Genomic DNA, 19,357 nt, shown 5'->3' with positions numbered 1-19,357 from the left:
CATTGCAACCATGGCGTTCAGATCGCTTGCAGGGGCAGCAGTGTTGTGCTGTCAAGGATGGCTGAGAGCAACAGCTTTTAGACCGGAGGTCCAGAATAAGGTCTTGGATCTTCTCTTCAATGGGGAAGCATTATTTGGGAAACATGTTGATGATGCGCTACAGAGTTTTACAGATACCACGTAAGCCCTGGGGACACCCCAGTACCAGAAGGTGCACTTTTAAGGAGCTAGAGGCCAGACGACATAGAGGGAGATGCCAACAGAACAGATTCCCCTCCTACTCTATATCTTAGCCATACCGACAACAGTATGGTCAACAACAGGTGGGGGCTATTCAAAATCTGCCCCTAGAGGAAGAGTTCGTCAAGGAGCGGGACAACTTGCGAAGACAATGACAACCTTCAGGCCCGGCTACATTTATCCCTCCCCCCTGGAGAAGTTCCCCCCCACTCTGGATAAGTTCCCCTGGGTGGAAGAATTGCCTATCTTCAACATTGGCAAAGAATAACACATGACCAATGGGTCCTCAATCTAATACAATTTGGACATACTTTAGAGTTCCTTCAAATTCCCCCTTGTACTCCTCTGACATGTCAAGAGGTCAGACATCATTGGGGGAGGAGCTTTGCGTGCATCCTAGATGGCCGCGTGAGCACAGGGCTCCCGAGACCCTCGCCGCCTTTCGCATATATCCTGAACGATATCCTGATTATGAAGACGGGTTATTGGAGATAAAACTCAGCTGATAGACTAGCTGCTTTCAAAACTTGATTCGGACTTTGGGAACCGCTACTACGACAACCTGAACTTTTGAGGCCCACCCCATGGCAACGCCTGGGGCTCGAGTCATTGAGACGCCCATGCAGTAGTTGAAAAACAACGGCCCGACTGGCTCTGCTTGTTGCCTTAGAGTTAACTTTTGGTTTCGCTTTCGGGTCTTTGGCCTATCCTATTCCAAGATTGAACTGGTGGCTCGAGGTCTAGCCGGACTCTGTGAATGCACCGTGTGCCAGCGGTCGCGAGCGTCTGTGTGCTGAGCTACAGCTGCTGGCGCCTGCTTTTGAAGACTTCGGTGGGTTGACCGCGAAGGGCCATTTTCAACAGGTCTCACAGGCCCCTCGGGGGCACATTGCCCAACATGGCGGGCAGGCCTGACAGCGAGAAGCGGAAAACCAAGACTCCTCTCCGGGGGGGGGGGGCGGGGGGGGGGAACTATTCCAACGAATGTCATGGATTGATATACCCAGCCCAAGGGGTCCCCCGGTGGTACGAATAAGACTCTGGAGGAAGCAAGGGAGGACCCGGGTGCGTCGACCGAGTTGACTACAGGATGTCATGGGCGCTATTGCTGGTATTAAGTCTTCCATTGGCCAGCAATATGAGGCTCTCTCCCTTATGCTCGACACTGTGGCCATTGACGTCAATCTGATCAGAGCGGACTTATCGAAGACTAATGAGAAGGTCAAATCCTTAGATCTAAAGACCTCCAGCCTTACGACCGATGTGTCCGACTTACAGACTGAGGTCGGCAATTTGCGATCCTCCAATGATCTCATGGCTCGTCGACTTGAGGATTTTGATAACAGGGCCAGACTCAATAATGGGGTCCCTGAAAAATCGGAAAATCCTGCTGCAGATCTCCTTGTGGAGGACCTCATCCTAAATCACCTTGCCCCCAAAGGCCTGAGTAAATTCTTTGCCGTCGAGCGTGCCCACCGAGTACCAGTTGGAAAGCCTAAGCCGGATGCCCCTCCGAGGCCGATTATCGCCAGAATTTTCAACTTCAGAGATGCTATCCTGCAGGCATCTCGGGTGGTAGGCTCCGTGAAATTTGAAAACACAAAGGTTAGCTTCTACCCGGACTTTACCCAGTTCGTTCAGAGACAGAGTATGGGGTTTTAGGGGGTGAAGCGACAGTTGAGAGACATGGACTTGAAATACACGATGCGATTTCCAACCAGGCTCCGTGTCGAATATGAGGACCGGACGTTTTTCTTTGATCGTCCCGAGAGCGTGAGTGACTGGCTGGACACATTACCAAAGCGGAGCGATCGAACAGAGCACTCGGGTGGAGCAGAGGGAGGCGTGCCGGAGCAAGAATGACAATGTGGTTCCTGATTTCCGAACAATTAACATACCATACAGCTCGGTTTGATGTCTTTCATATTTGTAATCTACGGTGGCATACCCGAGGGTGGTGGGGGGGAACGGGACTCTTTCCTCCTCTGGGTTGCTTTTTGTAGACTAGTTTAATGTTAGGGCGACGGGCACACTGCAAGTTGGGGATGTTCTTGAGTCTAACGCAGGGGTGCAGGGTGAGGGGTATTGTAGCGGGATCATGTTGGGGTGTGGAAGGGGGAGTTTGGGCATGTTTCACTTTGTCTCAAGGCAACGTATTGTTTTATTCTTGTATCTGGGTACAGAGTTCGCTATGGGGTGGATTCTGCACTCATTTCCGAGATGGGGGGTAGTGGGTTGAAAATACTGTGTTGGAATGTCAATGGGTTGGGGGATAGGATAAAGCAGGGAGTATTGTTGCAACTGTTGAGACGCCTCTCCCCTGATGTTGTGTTGTTGCAGGAGACTCACTTGATTGGAAACACGTGTCATGCCATGAATCGGCGGGGATATAGTCTTGCTGTACACTCTGGGTTCACTATTGGTTCTAGGGGCGTGGGCATCCTAGTCAAGAACTCTCTCCCTTTGGAAATAGACAACATGATTCTTGATGACCGGGGGCGCTACGCCGCTCTCACAGGGAGATTGGAGGGGAGGACTGTCTCACTTCTTTCTGTATATGTCCCGCCTGGTCTACAGACCTCTACTTTTGCTGATCTTGGGCGTGTGGTACTGGGCTCCCAGATGGTATCCTGGTGATGGGTGTGTGAGAAGTTGGCCTGATATATGATGTTCACTAGTTCTAGTGACCACCTTGTATCAGTCCAAACAACCCTTATGGTGATTGGTTGTAAGTCAACCTTATAGACCAGCTATCCTAGTAGCGTGGACAAAAGCAGTCTTTAGGCTAAACTCTTTATGGCATGTGAAGCCAGCTGTTATACCACATATAACCTTTGAATACCAAATGAAAAGGACACCACACAGGTAGTTATGAAAATAAACAGTTATTTATTAACTAACCCCTCTGAACTCTTTATGAGGTCAGAGGGCTAATCACATGACCATATTTGAAAGGAAATACGAGTTCGCACAATATTTACAAGGGCGCCTTAGGGGCGCGGCAAACCATATACTCAAAACAGTGGAATGCGAGGAAGGAAAGTACTGTAAGGAGATCCAGAGGCTGGAGGATCGCTGGGACTACGCTACAAACTAGGTAAGTAAGGAGTAGGAGGCCCACGGGACTCACGTGCAGAGTGGAAACTCTCACGCGAGATGCGTACCAACGTCTATGGATCGTACAGTTTAGAAAGTTACGGATTCCGGACGAACCCGGCTGGATGGAGGGAAAACAACAGTAGACCTGGACACTAGGATAGTGTACACAGACTTCAGCACCTAGAAGCTTTAGTTACCTAACCCACAGGCTGCGGGTGCATAGGGCTGAAGTTGCGTCTGGTTTGCTGCGTTGATCCCGGTGATGCCTGAAACAAGGAGTTGCTGGCAGGCAGCAGATGGAGGAGTCCGGTGGTTCCAAGAATGGAACTAGGAAGAAGTCCTGAAAGGGAAGGGGACAGAGGAACCAGGAGGGAACCAGATGCTGTCGCCGCAGTCAGGTGAAGGAAGGGTCGCAGCTGTGTGGACCAGGAGCTGTTCTTCACGACCAGGCTGGAGGCACGAGCTGTCCCATGTAGTCTGCTGCTGTTGGCGGTGTCGGATCGTCGATCTGGACAGTAGGCCTTGGCAAATGCAAGCCACCCGGTGGAGCAAAGATGGCGTCTGGTGCGGACCAGGAGGGTCCGGGGTGCTTCTCGTTCACAGGGAAGCAAGGGCCAGACTAGCAGTGTCGGATTCTTTGGGTTGTCGTCTCAGAGTCAGCCGGCGAGGGACCAGACAACAGGAAGAGCAGCAACCAAGCAAAAGGGCCCCACGCAGATCTCGTGGATGCTGGGGGGCTGGTCTTTGGTGCAGGTGCTGCGTCGGTGTAGGGCTTCTCAAACCCCAGTGCACTCACTCGAGGATCCCTCGGCGGTCGTGCTGGAAGCGCTGTGCAGGTTTTCACAAGATGGCCGTCTCCACGTTGCTCGTCGCACCCACGGGTCCCAGCTGTGCTGTGGATGTGGGTAGAGGTCAGAGAGGTCTGGAGGTCCGGGTCTTGTCGAGCTGGGTTGTCGGATTCCGGGATGGAAGGACTTACAGCAAACTGCACAGGAGCTTGATGGTGCCTGCGAAGCAGGATGGTCACTCCCTGACCATAGGGGAGATTCTTCAGTCTTCTGATGGTTCAGGAGGGAGAAAGTCAAGAGTTCTTCGTAGAAGTTGTCAAGAGTAATCTGATCTGGAATGGGACCAGCTCCTACCTTTATCCGGCTGAAGGGGGCTGCACTACTACTAGGTCCCTCCTCTGGGTGGGATCAGGAAGGGGGGTGGTTACACCCCCTTTCCTTTGTCCGGGCTGTCGCCGGCTGTAGTGCCCCAGGAACTGGTTCTGACAGTTGTATGCACGGGGCACCTTGTGTGCCCCAGGCATGTCTCATTCCTTTGAGCCCAGTCCTACCTAATACACAAAATCCTGTCTCGGGTGGTGCTAGCACCTCCCAAGGCAGGACACCCTTTGTCCAAGCCTCCCTCGCTGGAAGGACTCCCAGCAGCAGGAGGTAAGACTTGTGTCTGTGGTGGCAGCATTCATTTTGTGATGCTGAGGCTTGAGTTAACGTTAACCGGGGTTCACAGTTACATACATGTCGTGTCCCTCTAGAAGGATGAAATGCTAACCCCGTCGCCAGAATTGGCGAGGGGTTAGTATTCCAATTCGTATGACACCTTACTCGACATGGTTTGATAATGCGATACCAAAGTTAGCAAATAACCGCGAGGATTATAATGCACTTAAGAGTATATGGTACGCGTTATCATGGAACAGCTATTAGGACTTGGTTCCGCAAGCTGCAAACGGGCTCAGCTCATGCCAGAGCACCATCTCACATAATTCCAAGCACTCTGCCTTCAGGATTTATAAGGCCTGCCATAGGAGTGACTGATAGGAATATATGTGTTTATTTATTTTTATTTATTTTTGAGATTTTTATTGCGCAAACAAATACCCGAAGGTGTCTCGGCGCATGTGGAGGCTAGAGGGACCGAACAGCAAGCTTACTGGTTGAACAACCATGTCTTTAGGAGCCTACGAAAGCTCATCAGATTGGGGGCAGTTTTAATCATGAGTGGCAAAAGGTTCCAAAGTTTGGGAGTAGCAACCAGGAAACGCCTGTCTCCCCAGGTTGCCGTTCTCGTGCGAGGTACCAGCAGGAGGCAGGTGTTGGTGGATCTCAGCTGCCTTTTAGATACAACTGAAACGCTTCAGTCAGAAACTTAGGTCCAACGCCGTGCACTGCCTTGTAGGCAATGCAGAGGGCCTTGAATTTAATGCGGCCCTCTACTCTTAGCCAATGCAGATGACGAATGGCGGGAGTAGTAGGCTGGCGGCGGGGGAGGTCGAGAAGGATTCTTGCAGCCGCATTCTGTATGGACTGCAACTTAGATAGAACGAGTTTCTGAGTATTAAGAAAGAGGGCATTCCCGTAGTCAATTTTAGAAAACACTAGGGTAGAGACCAGGGTCTTCCCAGCTGAGGTAGGGAGGTAAGGCAGTAATTTCCTAATTTTCTTTAGGATAAAGAACGCGGATGACACAACCTTATTGACGTGAAGGTTGAATGACAGCTTGCTGTCAAAAATAACTCCCAGGTTTCTGGCTTTTTCTACTGGGACAGGGGGAGAGCCCAGCTGGTTAGGCTACCAGATGGAGGACCATTCCGGGGAGAGTTTACCGAAGGTCATGACCTCGGTTTTGTCCGAGTTAAGCCTCAGACAATTGGAGGACATCCAGGTACTGACAGCAAGCATAGCCCTTTGGAAATTAGCTGCCACCACTGGGCCGTCCTTATGGATCGCCAGAACCAGTTGGGTGTCGTCTGCGTAAGATGTAAGTCGCAACCCATGGGCTTTTATTACCCTCGCTAAGTCCGCTACATAGATATTAAATAGCGTAGGACTTAGCGAGGAGCCCTGTGGGACTCCACATGGGAGTGCAGAGACAGAAGAATAGAAATTACCCAACTTCACTGTCTGGGTACGGTTGGCCAGAAAAGATGAAATAAGATCTCTAGCCATGCCGTTTATCCCCAGGGCTGTGACACGGTCGACCAGAATAACATGGTCGACCGTGTCAAAGGCTGCGGACAGGTCCAAAAGGATCAGGACGGCCACACCTCCCTGGTCCATAATGGCTCTGATCTCATCTGAGGCCTTTATTAAAGCGGTCTCGGTTCCATGCCCTTTCCTGAAGCCAAACTGCGTTTCGTCGAGCAGTTGGTGAGTATCGACGAACTCTGAGAGTTGTTTATTCATCAGAGATTCGCATATTTTGGCAGGAAAGGGGAGACACGCAATAGGTCTATAGCTGGCCAGAGCTGTAGGGTCCAGGGAGGGTTTTTTCAAAAGAGGTTTGATCACTGCCTTCTTCCAAGAAGCTGGATAGTGCCCAGTTTGAAATGCGGTGTTACAGATTTCCATAAGTGGACGAGAGATCACCTCACTGAGGTTAGCCATCACTGAGGGGGGACAGGGGTCCAAGGGGGAGCCAGACTTGATAGTAGACACGAGTCTGCTGATTTGATCTTGCGTGATGGGGGCAAAGGAGGAGAAGGGATCATGGTCAATGGCTAGTCCTTCCCCGCTGAAGGCTCTGGATCTTGTCCCTGCATCCCCTGCAAAGGATGCGTAAATATCTGCCACCTTAGTGGTGAAAAAGCTGGACAGAGCGTTACAAAGAGACTGAGAAGGTTCAGCCCCGGGACCCATAGAAGGGGTGGACAGAGTAGTGACCACTGAGAACAGTTCTCTAGCAGAGTTCCTGGCATTCTCTATTTGAGCCGAGAAGGCACTTTTTCGGGCAGTAATAGCCTTTTTGTATACTGTCAGGGCATCTTTGTAGGATTGCTTGGCTATGGGGCAATAGAATTTCCTCCAGCGCCTTTCTAGGTTCCTGCAATGTTGTCGGTGGAGCCTAAGCTCTTCGGTGTACCAAGCCGCCGACGGAGCTGTTCTATTGGGTCGCATAAACTTCTCCGGGGCCACCTGATCAGCAGTGTTCCGAATCCAATCTTGGAAGTCGGAGGCTGAGCGAGCAGGGTTGGCTCTACCCGTGGAAGAGGAAAGTGTCAGGATATCCACCATCTGAAGAATGTCTGCATTCTTCCAGGCACGAGTCCCTATCCTTGTTCGTGGCCTGGAGGGGGGAGGGTTAGCAAGCCGGGTATGTAAACCAAAGATAATAGCCCTGTGATCTGACCACGTAAGAGGAAGAGTGTCTAATACAGAGATGTCTGGGTTGTTGGTAAACAAACCATCTAGTGTGTGTCCCGCCTGGTGTGTGGTTCCCTTTACCAGTTGTTGAAGTCCTAAAGTTAGGAAGTCAGCAGTGAGTTGAGTGGTGTCGTGGTTGCCCTGTTCTTCCAAAGGGAAGTTAAAATCTCCCAGTATCATGTATTCCGTCGAGCTTATGATGTGGTCATTAAAATCAGAAAGTGTAGCAAGAAAAGAATTTCGAGGCCCAGGAGGTCGATATAGCAAAATTCCTTTGAGGGCTTGTTTGTAATTAATATTAATAGAAAAAGTAGCTGCTTCACAATTAGTAGACTGTATAGGATCGAATGTAGTACGGTACTGATTCTTATAGATAATAGCGAGTCCGCCACCTCTTCCTATAAGTCTGTCATGCCTAGCAACACTATAGCCCTCAGGGGTTGCAAGGCAGAAGTCAGGTCCTGAGCCAGCATCTCCCCAGGTTTCAGTGGAGAAACGGAAGTCAAGATCATGAGCGAGAATGAACTCGCTAATCTGTAGGCTGTGGCACAGAAGGGAGCGCGTATTAATGAGCGCTGCTCGACAGCCATGAGAGTGGGCGATATCCGAATCATGAGAGAATATATTACTAGGGGCGTCTGAGGCTGAAGAGCCTGGCAAACGAGGTTGTGGAAGTTGGTATTGGCACCCAGAACAAGGGGAAGGGGTAACGCCCACTGCAGTAGAAAGAGACAGAATGATACAGTGTTGGCGAGAGTGGCCAGGGTTCAACAGTCTTTATTGCTGGGGTGAATAGCGTTCTAGAGGGCCAGGGGTTATGGCCCTTGGCCGTGTCCGGTCGCGGACGGGCGCAGACTGGCTTGGCTTAGGCGCGGCTTCGGCGCGCGCCCGCTGCGCCAGCCCGCTGCGCCGTCTGGTCATAGTACCAGTTATATAGGATGTGAGGAGGGTGGGAGGCCGGCGCGACTAGAGCGCAGCCCCAGCCACACCAAAGATGGCGCCTGTGAGAAGTTGGCCCGATATGCAGCGTTCGCTATTCTAGCGACCGCTATGTATCGTTCCAAACGACCCTTATGGTGATTGGTTGTAAGTCAACCTATAGACCAGCTATCCTAGTAGCGTGGAGACGAGCAGTCTAAGGCTAAAGACTCGAGAGGGCGTGTTAAGCCAGCTGTTTACCACACATGTACCCCTTGAACATCAAGTGAAAGGACACCACACAAGTGTTATGAAAATAAACAGTATATTTATTAAGAATCACAACAGCCCTGTACTCTTTATGAGGACAGGGTACTAAGCACAAACCAAATCTCTTAGGAAAATACTTCAAGTGCACAATTACAACAAGTGTCCGAGGACACGGAAAGTTTAAGGTCTCGGGCGGACCCGATAAGGCAAGTCGGAAGCGAGGGACTCGGGACCCTAGAGTAAAGAGGCTATGCAGGCACCGAAATGCCGAGTTACCTAGCCACGAGGGCTGCGGCTGCACAAGTCTTACAGGCGTCGGGGTCTTCGCTGACGAGCCAGGAGCCGGAAGAAAAGGAGTTGCTGGCCGGCGACCAGTGATGAATAGTTCGAAGAGATCCAAGCCTGGATCAGAGATTGATGATACCTGAAAGCAGAGGGGACCAAGTTCGTACTACTAGCCAGTAGTCAGAGGGTACCAGGAAGGCACCGGTTGGCCGTCACCTCGACCAGGTGAGTGGGCGACGCTAGGCTCGGCAGTCTCACGGACCAGGAGGCGTTGTCGGCGACCACGGTGGAGGTGCGAGCTGTCCCACGAAGGATGATGCTGTCGGCGTCGCTGGGCCCAGGATGGGGCAACAAGCCTTGGCAGATCTCAGGGCCACGTGGTGGGCCTAAGATGGCGTCTTGAGTGGACCAGGAGGGTCCGGGGTGCTTCTCTCAAAGATGGAAGCAAGGGCCAGTCTGGAGCAACCAGACCAGCAGTGTTGATTGTCGGGTGTCGTCACAGAAGGGCACAAGCCAGCGGCTAGTGACCAGACAACGTGCTGAGCAGCGAGCAGAAGGGCCCCACGCAGATCGTGGAGATGCTGGGAGACTGCACTTCGGTGCTGGAGCGGCTCAGGGTCGGGGCTTCTCGGACCCCAAAGCACTCACCAGAGAATTGCTTCGATGGTCGTGCTGGTTAAGAAAGCGTGCAGGTTTTGATGATGGCCGGTCCCTCGAGGTCTCGTCGCACCCACAGATCACAGCTGGGCTGATGACGTGGGTAGAGGTCAGAGGTGCCAGGGAAGCCGGTTCTCGTCGAGCTGGGCCGTCGGATTCCTTGAGGAAGGACTTGCAGCAAACCGCAGAGTTCTTAGGTGGTGCCCGCTGATGCAGGGTGACTACTCCTTAGTCACAAGGGAGAAATCTTGAGAAGAGTCTCGAAGTCCTTTCGTAGAAAGTATTCTTGATTCAAAGATGATCTAATTTGGAAGGGTCCCCGCTCCGGTCTTTATCCTAAAGAAAGGGGTGGGTACATGACTAGGTCCTGCCCTAAGGGTGGGACCAGGAAGGGGGGTAGTTACACCCCTCTCCCCTGCCGGACTTTCCCCAGGCCAGGGCTGGCGCCCCTGGAACTGGTTCTGACCGGCAGATGCGTAGTGAGCACCGGGGTGCCACTCCGCAGTCACCTTCTCGCAAAAGCCCTACCTACCCAGAATACACAAACCCTGTCTGGGACGGTGCGAACACCGCCCTCGACAGGAAACCCTTTGTCCAAGCTCTCCTCGCTGGAAGGACTCCCAGCAGCAGGAGGTCAGACTCGTGTCTGTGGTGGCAGCATCCATTTTGTGGAGCTGAGGCTTTAGTTAACTTTAACCGGGGTTCACAGTTACGTACATGTCGTGTCCCTCTAGAAGGGCGGAATGCTAACCTCGTCGCCAGAGTTGGTGAGAGGGCAGCGTCCCGATTCGTATGACACCTTACTCGACATGTCTTGATAACGCGACACCGAAGTTACCGATGTGGTACGCGTTATCATGGAACAGCCATTGGGTCTTGATTCCGCAAGCTGCAACCGGGCTCGGCTCGGGCCAGAACACAGTTCACACGAGCCCACGCACTCTGCCTTCAGGATTGTCAAGGCCTGCCATAGGAGTGACTGATAGGAACTCGGGTGTCCATTGTATGGTTAGATATAGGGCTACTATATCTAAAGCAAAGTGTGATTACACGACTTCGCCCCAGCTGTCATGCAGCCAGTTGTGTCACATTTAGGAGGCCAACCAGGGGTGGCATAATACATGCTGCAGCCCCTGGCGGCCCTGGGTACACCTATGCCCTGAGTTACAGGGTCTGATAAGGTGGCCCAGTACCAATTGGTAAATGCACCTAGGGTACATATCGTAATTTAGAAAGAGAACAGCCAGGCTGTGGGTCTGATTAGCAGGCCCGCAGCCAGAGAAAGTCGTAAACCAGTGAAACAAAAGCAAAAAATCTGGGTGATCATAGGATTGCAGACCCTACTCTCCTACATGACCCCCCCCCCAAACGTCGGAACAATAAGCTAACCTTGACCAGGTGAGTCTTCTTGCTCTAAGTGGAAATATCTGGAGAGCCCATCGGCATTGCCATGATCAGTACCAGTTCTATGTTCCACTGTAAAGTCCATCCCCTGGAGGGAAATGGACCACCTAAGCAGTTTGGGGTTTTCACCCTTCATCTGATTTAGCCACAAGAGGGGCTTATGGTCGGTCTGAATCTTGAAGTGAGTGCCAAACAAGTATGGCCTCAGCTTCTTCAGGGCCCAAACCACAGCAAAGGCCTCCCTCTCAATAGCTGACCAATTCTTCTCTCTAGGGGTCAGCCTTCTGCTTATAAAAGCAATGGGCTGGTCTTGACCATCAAAATTCAGTTGAGAAAGAACAGCTCCCACACCCAACTCAGAAGCATCTGTTTGGACAATGAATGGTTTGGAGTAGTCCGGACTCTTGAGGATAGGCGCCGTGCACATGGCCTGCTTTAGGTCATCGAATGCTTTTTGACAGCTCGCTGTCCACTGAACCTTTTTTGGCATTTTCTTGCTTGTCAGTTCGTTTAATGGTGTCACGATGGAACCATAGTTCCTGACAAACTTCCGGTAGTATCCAGTCAGGCCCAAGAAAGCTCGAACCTGAGTCTGGGTGGTTGGAGGAGCCCAGTCCCTGATTGACTGTATCTTGCTCTCCAGTGGCTGAACCTGGCCTCCACCTACAAGGTGGCCCAGGTATACAACCTGTGTCTGCCCTATCTGGCACTTGGTGGCCTTGATAGTGAGGCCTGCGGCTTGCAGGGCCTCTAACACTTTCCGCAGGTGGACCAGGTGATCCTCCCAGGTGGAGCTAAAGACAGCAATATCGTCAAGATACGCCGCACAGAAGTCATCCAGCCCAGTAAGGACTTGATTCACCAACCTTTGGAAGGTGGCAGGTGCATTTTTCAGACCAAAGGGCATCACCACGAACTGATAATGCCCACCAGGGGTTGAAAATGCGGTCTTAGGCTTGGCGTCCTCAGCTAACCTGATTTGCCAATACCCAGCTGTCAGGTCAAACGTACTTAAATAGTTGGCCGAAGCCAACCTATCGATAAGCTCGTCTGCCCTTGGTATTGGGTGGGCGTCAGTCTTCGTGACTGCATTGAGACCCCTGTAGTCTACGCAGAACCTCATCTCTTTCTTACCGCCCGGGGTGTGAGGTTTCGGCACTAGAACTACGGGACTAGCCCAAGGGCTATCCGAGGGTTCAATGACTCCCAGCTCCAACATTTTCTGCACTTCACTCTTGATGCAGTCTCTAACGTGATCAGGCTGCCGGTAGATTTTACTCTTAACGGGCAAGCTGTCACCAGTGTCAACCTCATGGGTGCACCAATTGGTCTGACTAGGTGTTAGAGAGAACATATGTCTGAACGACTGAAGAACCTGTTTACAGTCGCTCTGTTGATGTTCGGAGAGGCTGCCACAAAAGACAACACCATCTACCGATCCATCGTCAGGATTCTGAGTGAGCAGGTCGGGGAGAGGGTCACTCTCCTCTTCCTGTCCCTCATCTAGGGCCATGAGTAAACTCATGTCCTTCCTGTCGACATATGCCTTGAGCCTGTTGACATGAAGCACCCTGTGGGGGCTCCGGGGAGTTCCCAGGTCGACCAGGTAGGTGACCTCTCCCTTTTTCTCCAGGATGGTGTAGGGCCCGGACCATTTGTCCTTGAGTGCTGCTGGGGCCACCGGCTCCAACACCCACACCTTCTGTCCGGGCTGATAAACAGTCAAGACAGCCTTTTGGTCATGCCAAGCTTTTTGGAGTTCTTGGCTGGCCTTAAGGTTTTCAGATGCCTTCTCCATGTATTCAGCCATCCGCGAGCGGAGGCCAAGCACATAGTCCACTATGTTGGCTGCAGGCTTTTTGAGAGGTCTCTCCCATCCTTCCTTCACCAAACACAGGGGTCCCCTTACAGGATGTCCGTACAAAAGTTCAAAAGGGCTGTAGCCAACCCCCTTCTGCTGGACTTCTCTGTAGGCGAACAAGAGGCAGGGGATCAGGACGTCCCATCTACGCCGAAGCTTTTCCGGTAGTCCATGAATCATACCTTTCAGGGTCCGGTTGAATCTCTCAACCAGCCCATTGCATTGTGGAAGATAGGGTGTAGTGAACTTGTAGTTGACACCACATTCCTTCCACATAGCAGTTAAGTAGCTCGACATAAAGTTTGCACCTCTGTCGGAGACGACCTCCTTAGGGAAGCCCACTCTGGAGAATACTCCAACTAGGGCTCTTGCCACAACAGGTGCTGTAGTGGTCCTAAGGGGAATAGCTTCAGGATACCTGGTGGCATGATCCACTACCACCAGTATAAACTTGTGCCCTGATGCTGTTGGTGGTTCCATGGGACCGACGATGTCGATCCCTACCCGTTCAAAGGGCACCCCCACCACAGGCATTGGTATAAGGGGGGCCTTTGTCGTGCCACCTGACTTACCACTGGCTTGGCAAGTGACACAGGAGCGGCAAAACTCCTTGGTATCTTCGTTCATGTGAGGCCAGTGAAAGTGCGAGACAAGCCTGTCCCACGTCTTCGTCTGGCCTAAGTGACCTGCTAAGGGAATCTCGTGGGCCAAGGTAAGTAGGAAACCTCGCTGAGACAAGGGTACAACCAGCCTCCTGGTCATGCCAGGCTTGGGGTCTCTTGACTCAGTGTACAGGAGTCCGTCTTCCCAGTATACCTTGTGGGTACCTGTGGCGTTCCCAGCAGCAGCCTGCTGTCTGAGGGGTTCAAGAGAAGGGCAGTCTAACTGGTCCTTCCCCAGGTCTTCCCTTGAGGGTCCCCCTGAACCCAAGAATTCAACTTGATCAAGTTCGAATTCCCTAGGCTCAGTTTCCCTCAATTCCTGTAGGTCAGCCTCCTCTGAGACTTGATCCACGACCTGGGGCAAGGGGGAAGGCGCAGCCTTAACCCTACTGCTCTTTTTCTTGGGAGGTGTCTGGTCCGTTGTTCCAGGATCCAGCACCTGTTCAGTGGGGCATTTCCTGACCTGTGACCTGGTCACAGCGAACACATGTGCTGGCAAACCTAACATTTCCATGTGAGTCCGGTGCTCCACTTCCGACCATTGTGATGACTCCAAATCATTGCCCAACAAACAATCCACTGGGAGGTCTGAACTAACTACAACCTTCTTTTGGCCAGTTACCCCTCCCCAGGAGAAAGCTACAATTGCCATACTGTGATTGGTAGTGACATTGCTTGCATTGGTCACCAGGAATTCTGTACCTGGCATGATCTGTCCAGGGTCCACAAAGTTAGGCGTCACCATGGTGACGCTGGCACAAGTGTCCCTATAGGCCTGAGCCATCTTTCCATTTATGAAAGGCGTCTGTCTGTATTTGCCCAAAGTATTGGGACTTATGTCGGGGGACACGTCCACGTCCCCTGTACTGACAAGGACAGCCTGAGTGAGTGTGCCAACTAAGTTGTCACGCCCCTCAGAACCCAGGGTTAACCCTACTAAACCCTTGGGAGGCGCACTACCACTGCTGACTGTACTAGGGGGCACAGGTGCCTTAGGGGCTGCAGTGGCAGGAGTCTGCCCTCCTTCTTTCTTGGTGCACTCACTAAACCAGTGAGATTTACTTTTGCAGTACTGGCACCATCTTTTGGATTGGCCTTCTTTCTTCTTTTGGGGAGCCTGACCCCCACCCTCTTTGGGTTGTTGGGGACCTGTCGAAGACTTCTGGTCATTTTGTTCCCCCTTAGAATCTTTACCCTTTTGGTCTGCTTTCTTCTGACCACCTTGATTCTGGCCCTGGTTCTGTTTAACTCTCGTACGAACCCATCTGTCTGCCTTCTTTCCCAATTCTTGGGGAGAGGTCAGATCCGAGTCGACAAGATGCTGATGCAACAACTGGTTCTGACAATTGTTTAAAATTTGTTCTCTCATCATCAAATTATACAATCCTTTGTAATCAGTAACCTTACTGCCCAGCAACCAGCCCTCAAAAGCCTTAGTGGCACAATCGACAAAGTCAGACCAGTCTTGAGACTGCGTTTTCTGGGTATCCCTGAACAGCACCCTGTACTGCTCAGTGGTTAGGCCGAACCCTTCAACGAGTGTGTTTTTCAAGACTTGGTAATCGTTAGCATCCTCCACCCTTGTGGTGAGGAGCTTGTCTCTTCCTTTTCCTTCAAAGGAGAGCCACAAGATAGCTGCCCACTGACTCTGGGGAACACCTTGCACAGTGCAGGCCCTCTCCAAAGCAGTAATCCATTTGTGGATGTCGTCCCCTTGTTTAAAGGGGGGTACTATCTTACCAAGGTGTTTCGTATCAAAACTCCTTTCCCTATTGCTAGGTACATTGCTGCCACCAGTGGGGACTACCCCACTTAACTGTTGCTCTCTAGCAAAGGCAAGCCTTTCTTTGGCCAGGGCAAGTTCTTCCCTTTCGATCCTCAGATTAGCTGCCCTTTCTTTAGCTTCGTACACTCTCCTCTGAGGGGACGTCATCCCTCTTTGAGAAGAGTTGTGAGAGCCATTGGTTTGAAGGGATCTGCCAGAGTCTCTCGACAGAGATCGGGCTCGTCCATTCCCAATGTTAAGCCGACCTGACAGTAGCGCTGGGGGTCCCCCGGTACCACTATCATGTTTGCTTAAGTTGGACCTGCTTAGTCGAACGACTTCTACCTGTCCCTTATCTGCCTCATCCCCAGAGGGATCCTCATCCTCATCATCCTCCACATCTTCGTTCTCAGTTGCGAGGTGGATGAGGTCAGGATCGTCTCTGGTTCCCTCGAGGGGAGGCATGTCACTTTCTGGATTAGAAGAGCTGGGAAGGGTCTCAGCTTTTCTGGCATCATAAGTCTCCAAGAGACCAATCAGAAAGGACGTTGTGGGGTTAGACCCCTGCTTGATCTTCCTGGAGTGACACACTTGTCTTAACTCCTTGAAGCTCAGCACAGTATATCTCGAAGGGATGACCTGTGGAGGGTCAACTGACACAAGGGGAGACTCAGAGTTTCCTCCTTTGTCCGACATACTGTTTCTAGTGTGGTGTAAGTGATGCACCTACCTACACTATGTGTTTACCTACTGTTCCCTTGCTAGGAGTTGCAGCCAAGGTGTGCTAAGCCTTGAGGAGCTGCAACAGCTGGTTCAGTAGAACTCAGAGTATTCTAAGCTTTAGTTATATGTACTAACAGTACTTATGTGATCTTTCAACAAGATATTCTTAGGATACGTGTGGTAAAAACAACAGCAAGCTCAAATCCCAACCGCTGCTCACCAATGTGAGAAGTTGGCCCAATATGCAGCGTTCGCTATTCTAGCGACCGCTATGTATCGTTCCAAACGACCCTTATGGTGATTGGTTGTAAGTCAACCTATAGACCAGCTATCCTAGTAGCGTGGATACGAGCAGTCTAAGGCTAAAGACTCGAGAGGGCGTGTTAAGCCAGCTGTTTACCACACATGTACCCCTTGAACATCAAGTGAAAGGACACCACACAAGTGTTATGAAAATAAACAGTATATTTATTAAGAATCACAACAGCCCTGTACTCTTTATGAGGACAGGGTACTAAGCACAAACCAAATCTCTTAGGAAAATACTTCAAGTGCACAATTACAACAAGTGTCCGAGGACACGGAAAGTTTAAGGTCTCGGGCGGACCCGATAAGGCAAGTCGGAAGCGAGGGACTCGGGACCCTAGAGTAAAGAGGCTATGCAGGCACCGAAATGCCGAGTTACCTAGCCACGAGGGCTGCGGCTGCACAAGTCTTACAGGCGTCGGGGTCTTCGCTGACGAGCCAGGAGCCGGAAGAAAAGGAGTTGCTGGCCGGCGACCAGTGATGAATAGTTCGAAGAGATCCAAGCCTGGATCAGAGATTGATGATACCTGAAAGCAGAGGGGACCAAGTTCGTACTACTAGCCAGTAGTCAGAGGGTACCAGGAAGGCACCGGTTGGCCGTCACCTCGACCAGGTGAGTGGGCGACGCTAGGCTCGGCAGTCTCACGGACCAGGAGGCGTTGTCGGCGACCACGGTGGAGGTGCGAGCTGTCCCACGAAGGATGATGCTGTCGGCGTCGCTGGGCCCAGGATGGGGCAACAAGCCTTGGCAGATCTCAGGGCCACGTGGTGGGCCTAAGATGGCGTCTTGAGTGGACCAGGAGGGTCCGGGGTGCTTCTCTCAAAGATGGAAGCAAGGGCCAGTCTGGAGCAACCAGACCAGCAGTGTTGATTGTCGGGTGTCGTCACAGAAGGGCACATGCCAGCGGCTAGTGACCAGACAACGTGCTGAGCAGCGAGCAGAAGGGCCCCACGCAGATCGTGGAGATGCTGGGAGACTGCACTTCGGTGCTGGAGCGGCTCAGGGTCGGGGCTTCTCGGACCCCAAAGCACTCACCAGAGAATTGCTTCGATGGTCGTGCTGGTTAAGAAAGCGTGCAGGTTTTGATGATGGCCGGTCCCTCGAGGTCTCGTCGCACCCACAGATCACAGCTGGGCTGATGACGTGGGTAGAGGTCAGAGGTGCCAGGGAAGCCGGTTCTCGTCGAGCTGGGCCGTCGGATTCCTTGAGGAAGGACTTGCAGCAAACCGCAGAGTTCTTAGGTGGTGCCCGCTGATGCAGGGTGACTACTCCTTAGTCACAAGGGAGAAATCTTGAGAAGAGTCTCGAAGTCCTTTCGTAGAAAGTATTCTTGATTCAAAGATGATCTAATTTGGAAGGGTCCCCGCTCCGGTCTTTATCCTAAAGAAAGGGGTGGGTACATGACTAGGTCCTGCCCTAAGGGTGGGACCAGGAAGGGGGGTAGTTACACCCCTCTCCCCTGCCGGACTTTCCCCAGGCCAGGGCTGGCGCCCCTGGAACTGGTTCTGACCGGCAGATGCGTAGTGAGCACCGGGGTGCCACTCCGCAGTCACCTTCTCGCAAAAGCCCTACCTACCCAGAATACACAAACCCTGTCTGGGACGGTGCGAACACCGCCCTCGACAGGAAACCCTTTGTCCAAGCTCTCCTCGCTGGAAGGACTCCCAGCAGCAGGAGGTCAGACTCGTGTCTGTGGTGGCAGCATCCATTTTGTGGAGCTGAGGCTTTAGTTAACTTTAACCGGGGTTCACAGTTACGTACATGTCGTGTCCCTCTAGAAGGGCGGAATGCTAACCTCGTCGCCAGAGTTGGTGAGAGGGCAGCGTCCCGATTCGTATGACACCTTACTCGACATGTCTTGATAACGCGACACCGAAGTTACCGATGTGGTACGCGTAATCATGGAACAGCCATTGGGTCTTGATTCCGCAAGCTGCAACCGGGCTCGGCTCGGGCCAGAACACAGTTCACAAGAGCCCACGCACTCTGCCTTCAGGATTGTCAAGGCCTGCCATAGGAGTGACTGATAGGAACTCGGGTGTCCATTGTATGGTTAGATATAGGGCTACTATATCTAAAGCAAAGTGTGATTACACGACTTCGCCCCAGCTGTCATGCAGCCAGTTGTGTCAAATTTAGGAGGCCAGCCAGGGGTGGCATAATACATGCTGCAGCCCCTGGCGGCCCTGGGTACACCTATGCCCTGAGTTACAGGGTCTGATAAGGTGGCCCAGTACCAATTGGTAAATGCACCTAGGGTACATATCGTAATTTAGAAAGAGAACAGCCAGGCTGTGGGTCTGATTAGCAGGCCCGCAGCCAGAGAAAGTCGTAAACCAGTGAAACAAAAGCAAAAAATCTGGGTGATCATAGGATTGCAGACCCTACTCTCCTACAGCGCCCACCGCCGCCTACACCGGGTCAATAAACGGCTGGGCGAGGCAGGGAAAATGAAGCAATAGCGTGTAGAGGGGTGTCAGTGTACCTAGATAAAATTCCCCTTAAAATAAGCAATTAAGAAGCCCCCAACAAAAATAATGTTCGAAATTTAAAATCTCCTTAAAAACGATTTACACAGCGTATTAATGCCAGCAAAGTTGTAAATTCGATCCGACTAGCTCGCAGCCCTAGTACTCTCACTAGGGAGAGCTCTGAATAGGTAGTCCATTTTAGGGTTAGGTATAGAGATACTATAAGCAAAGGGTGAGTACACCACCTTGCCCCAGCTGTTGTGCAGCCAGTTGTCAGATTCGGATGGCCAGCCAGGGGTGACATAATACATGCTGCAGCCCCTGGTAGGCCCTGGGTACACCTAGGCCCTGGGTACCCAAGGTACACTGTACAGGGACTGATAAGGTGACTCAGTATCCAATTGAGTATGCACCTAAGGTACATGGAATCCATTTTACAGAGAGAGCATTGGGCCTGGGGTCCTGAATAGCAGGGCCCCAGGTCAGCTAAGTCGTAAAACCAGCAAAACACCAGGCAAAAAGTTGGGGGCAACCATAGTCAGATATC

Source organism: Lissotriton vulgaris, chromosome 10, assembly GCF_964263255.1.
Source record: "Lissotriton vulgaris chromosome 10, aLisVul1.2, whole genome shotgun sequence".
NCBI lineage: Eukaryota > Metazoa > Chordata > Amphibia > Caudata > Salamandridae > Lissotriton > Lissotriton vulgaris.
The sequence above is the reverse complement of the archived record's forward strand: the minus strand, read 5'-3'. Positions refer to the sequence as shown.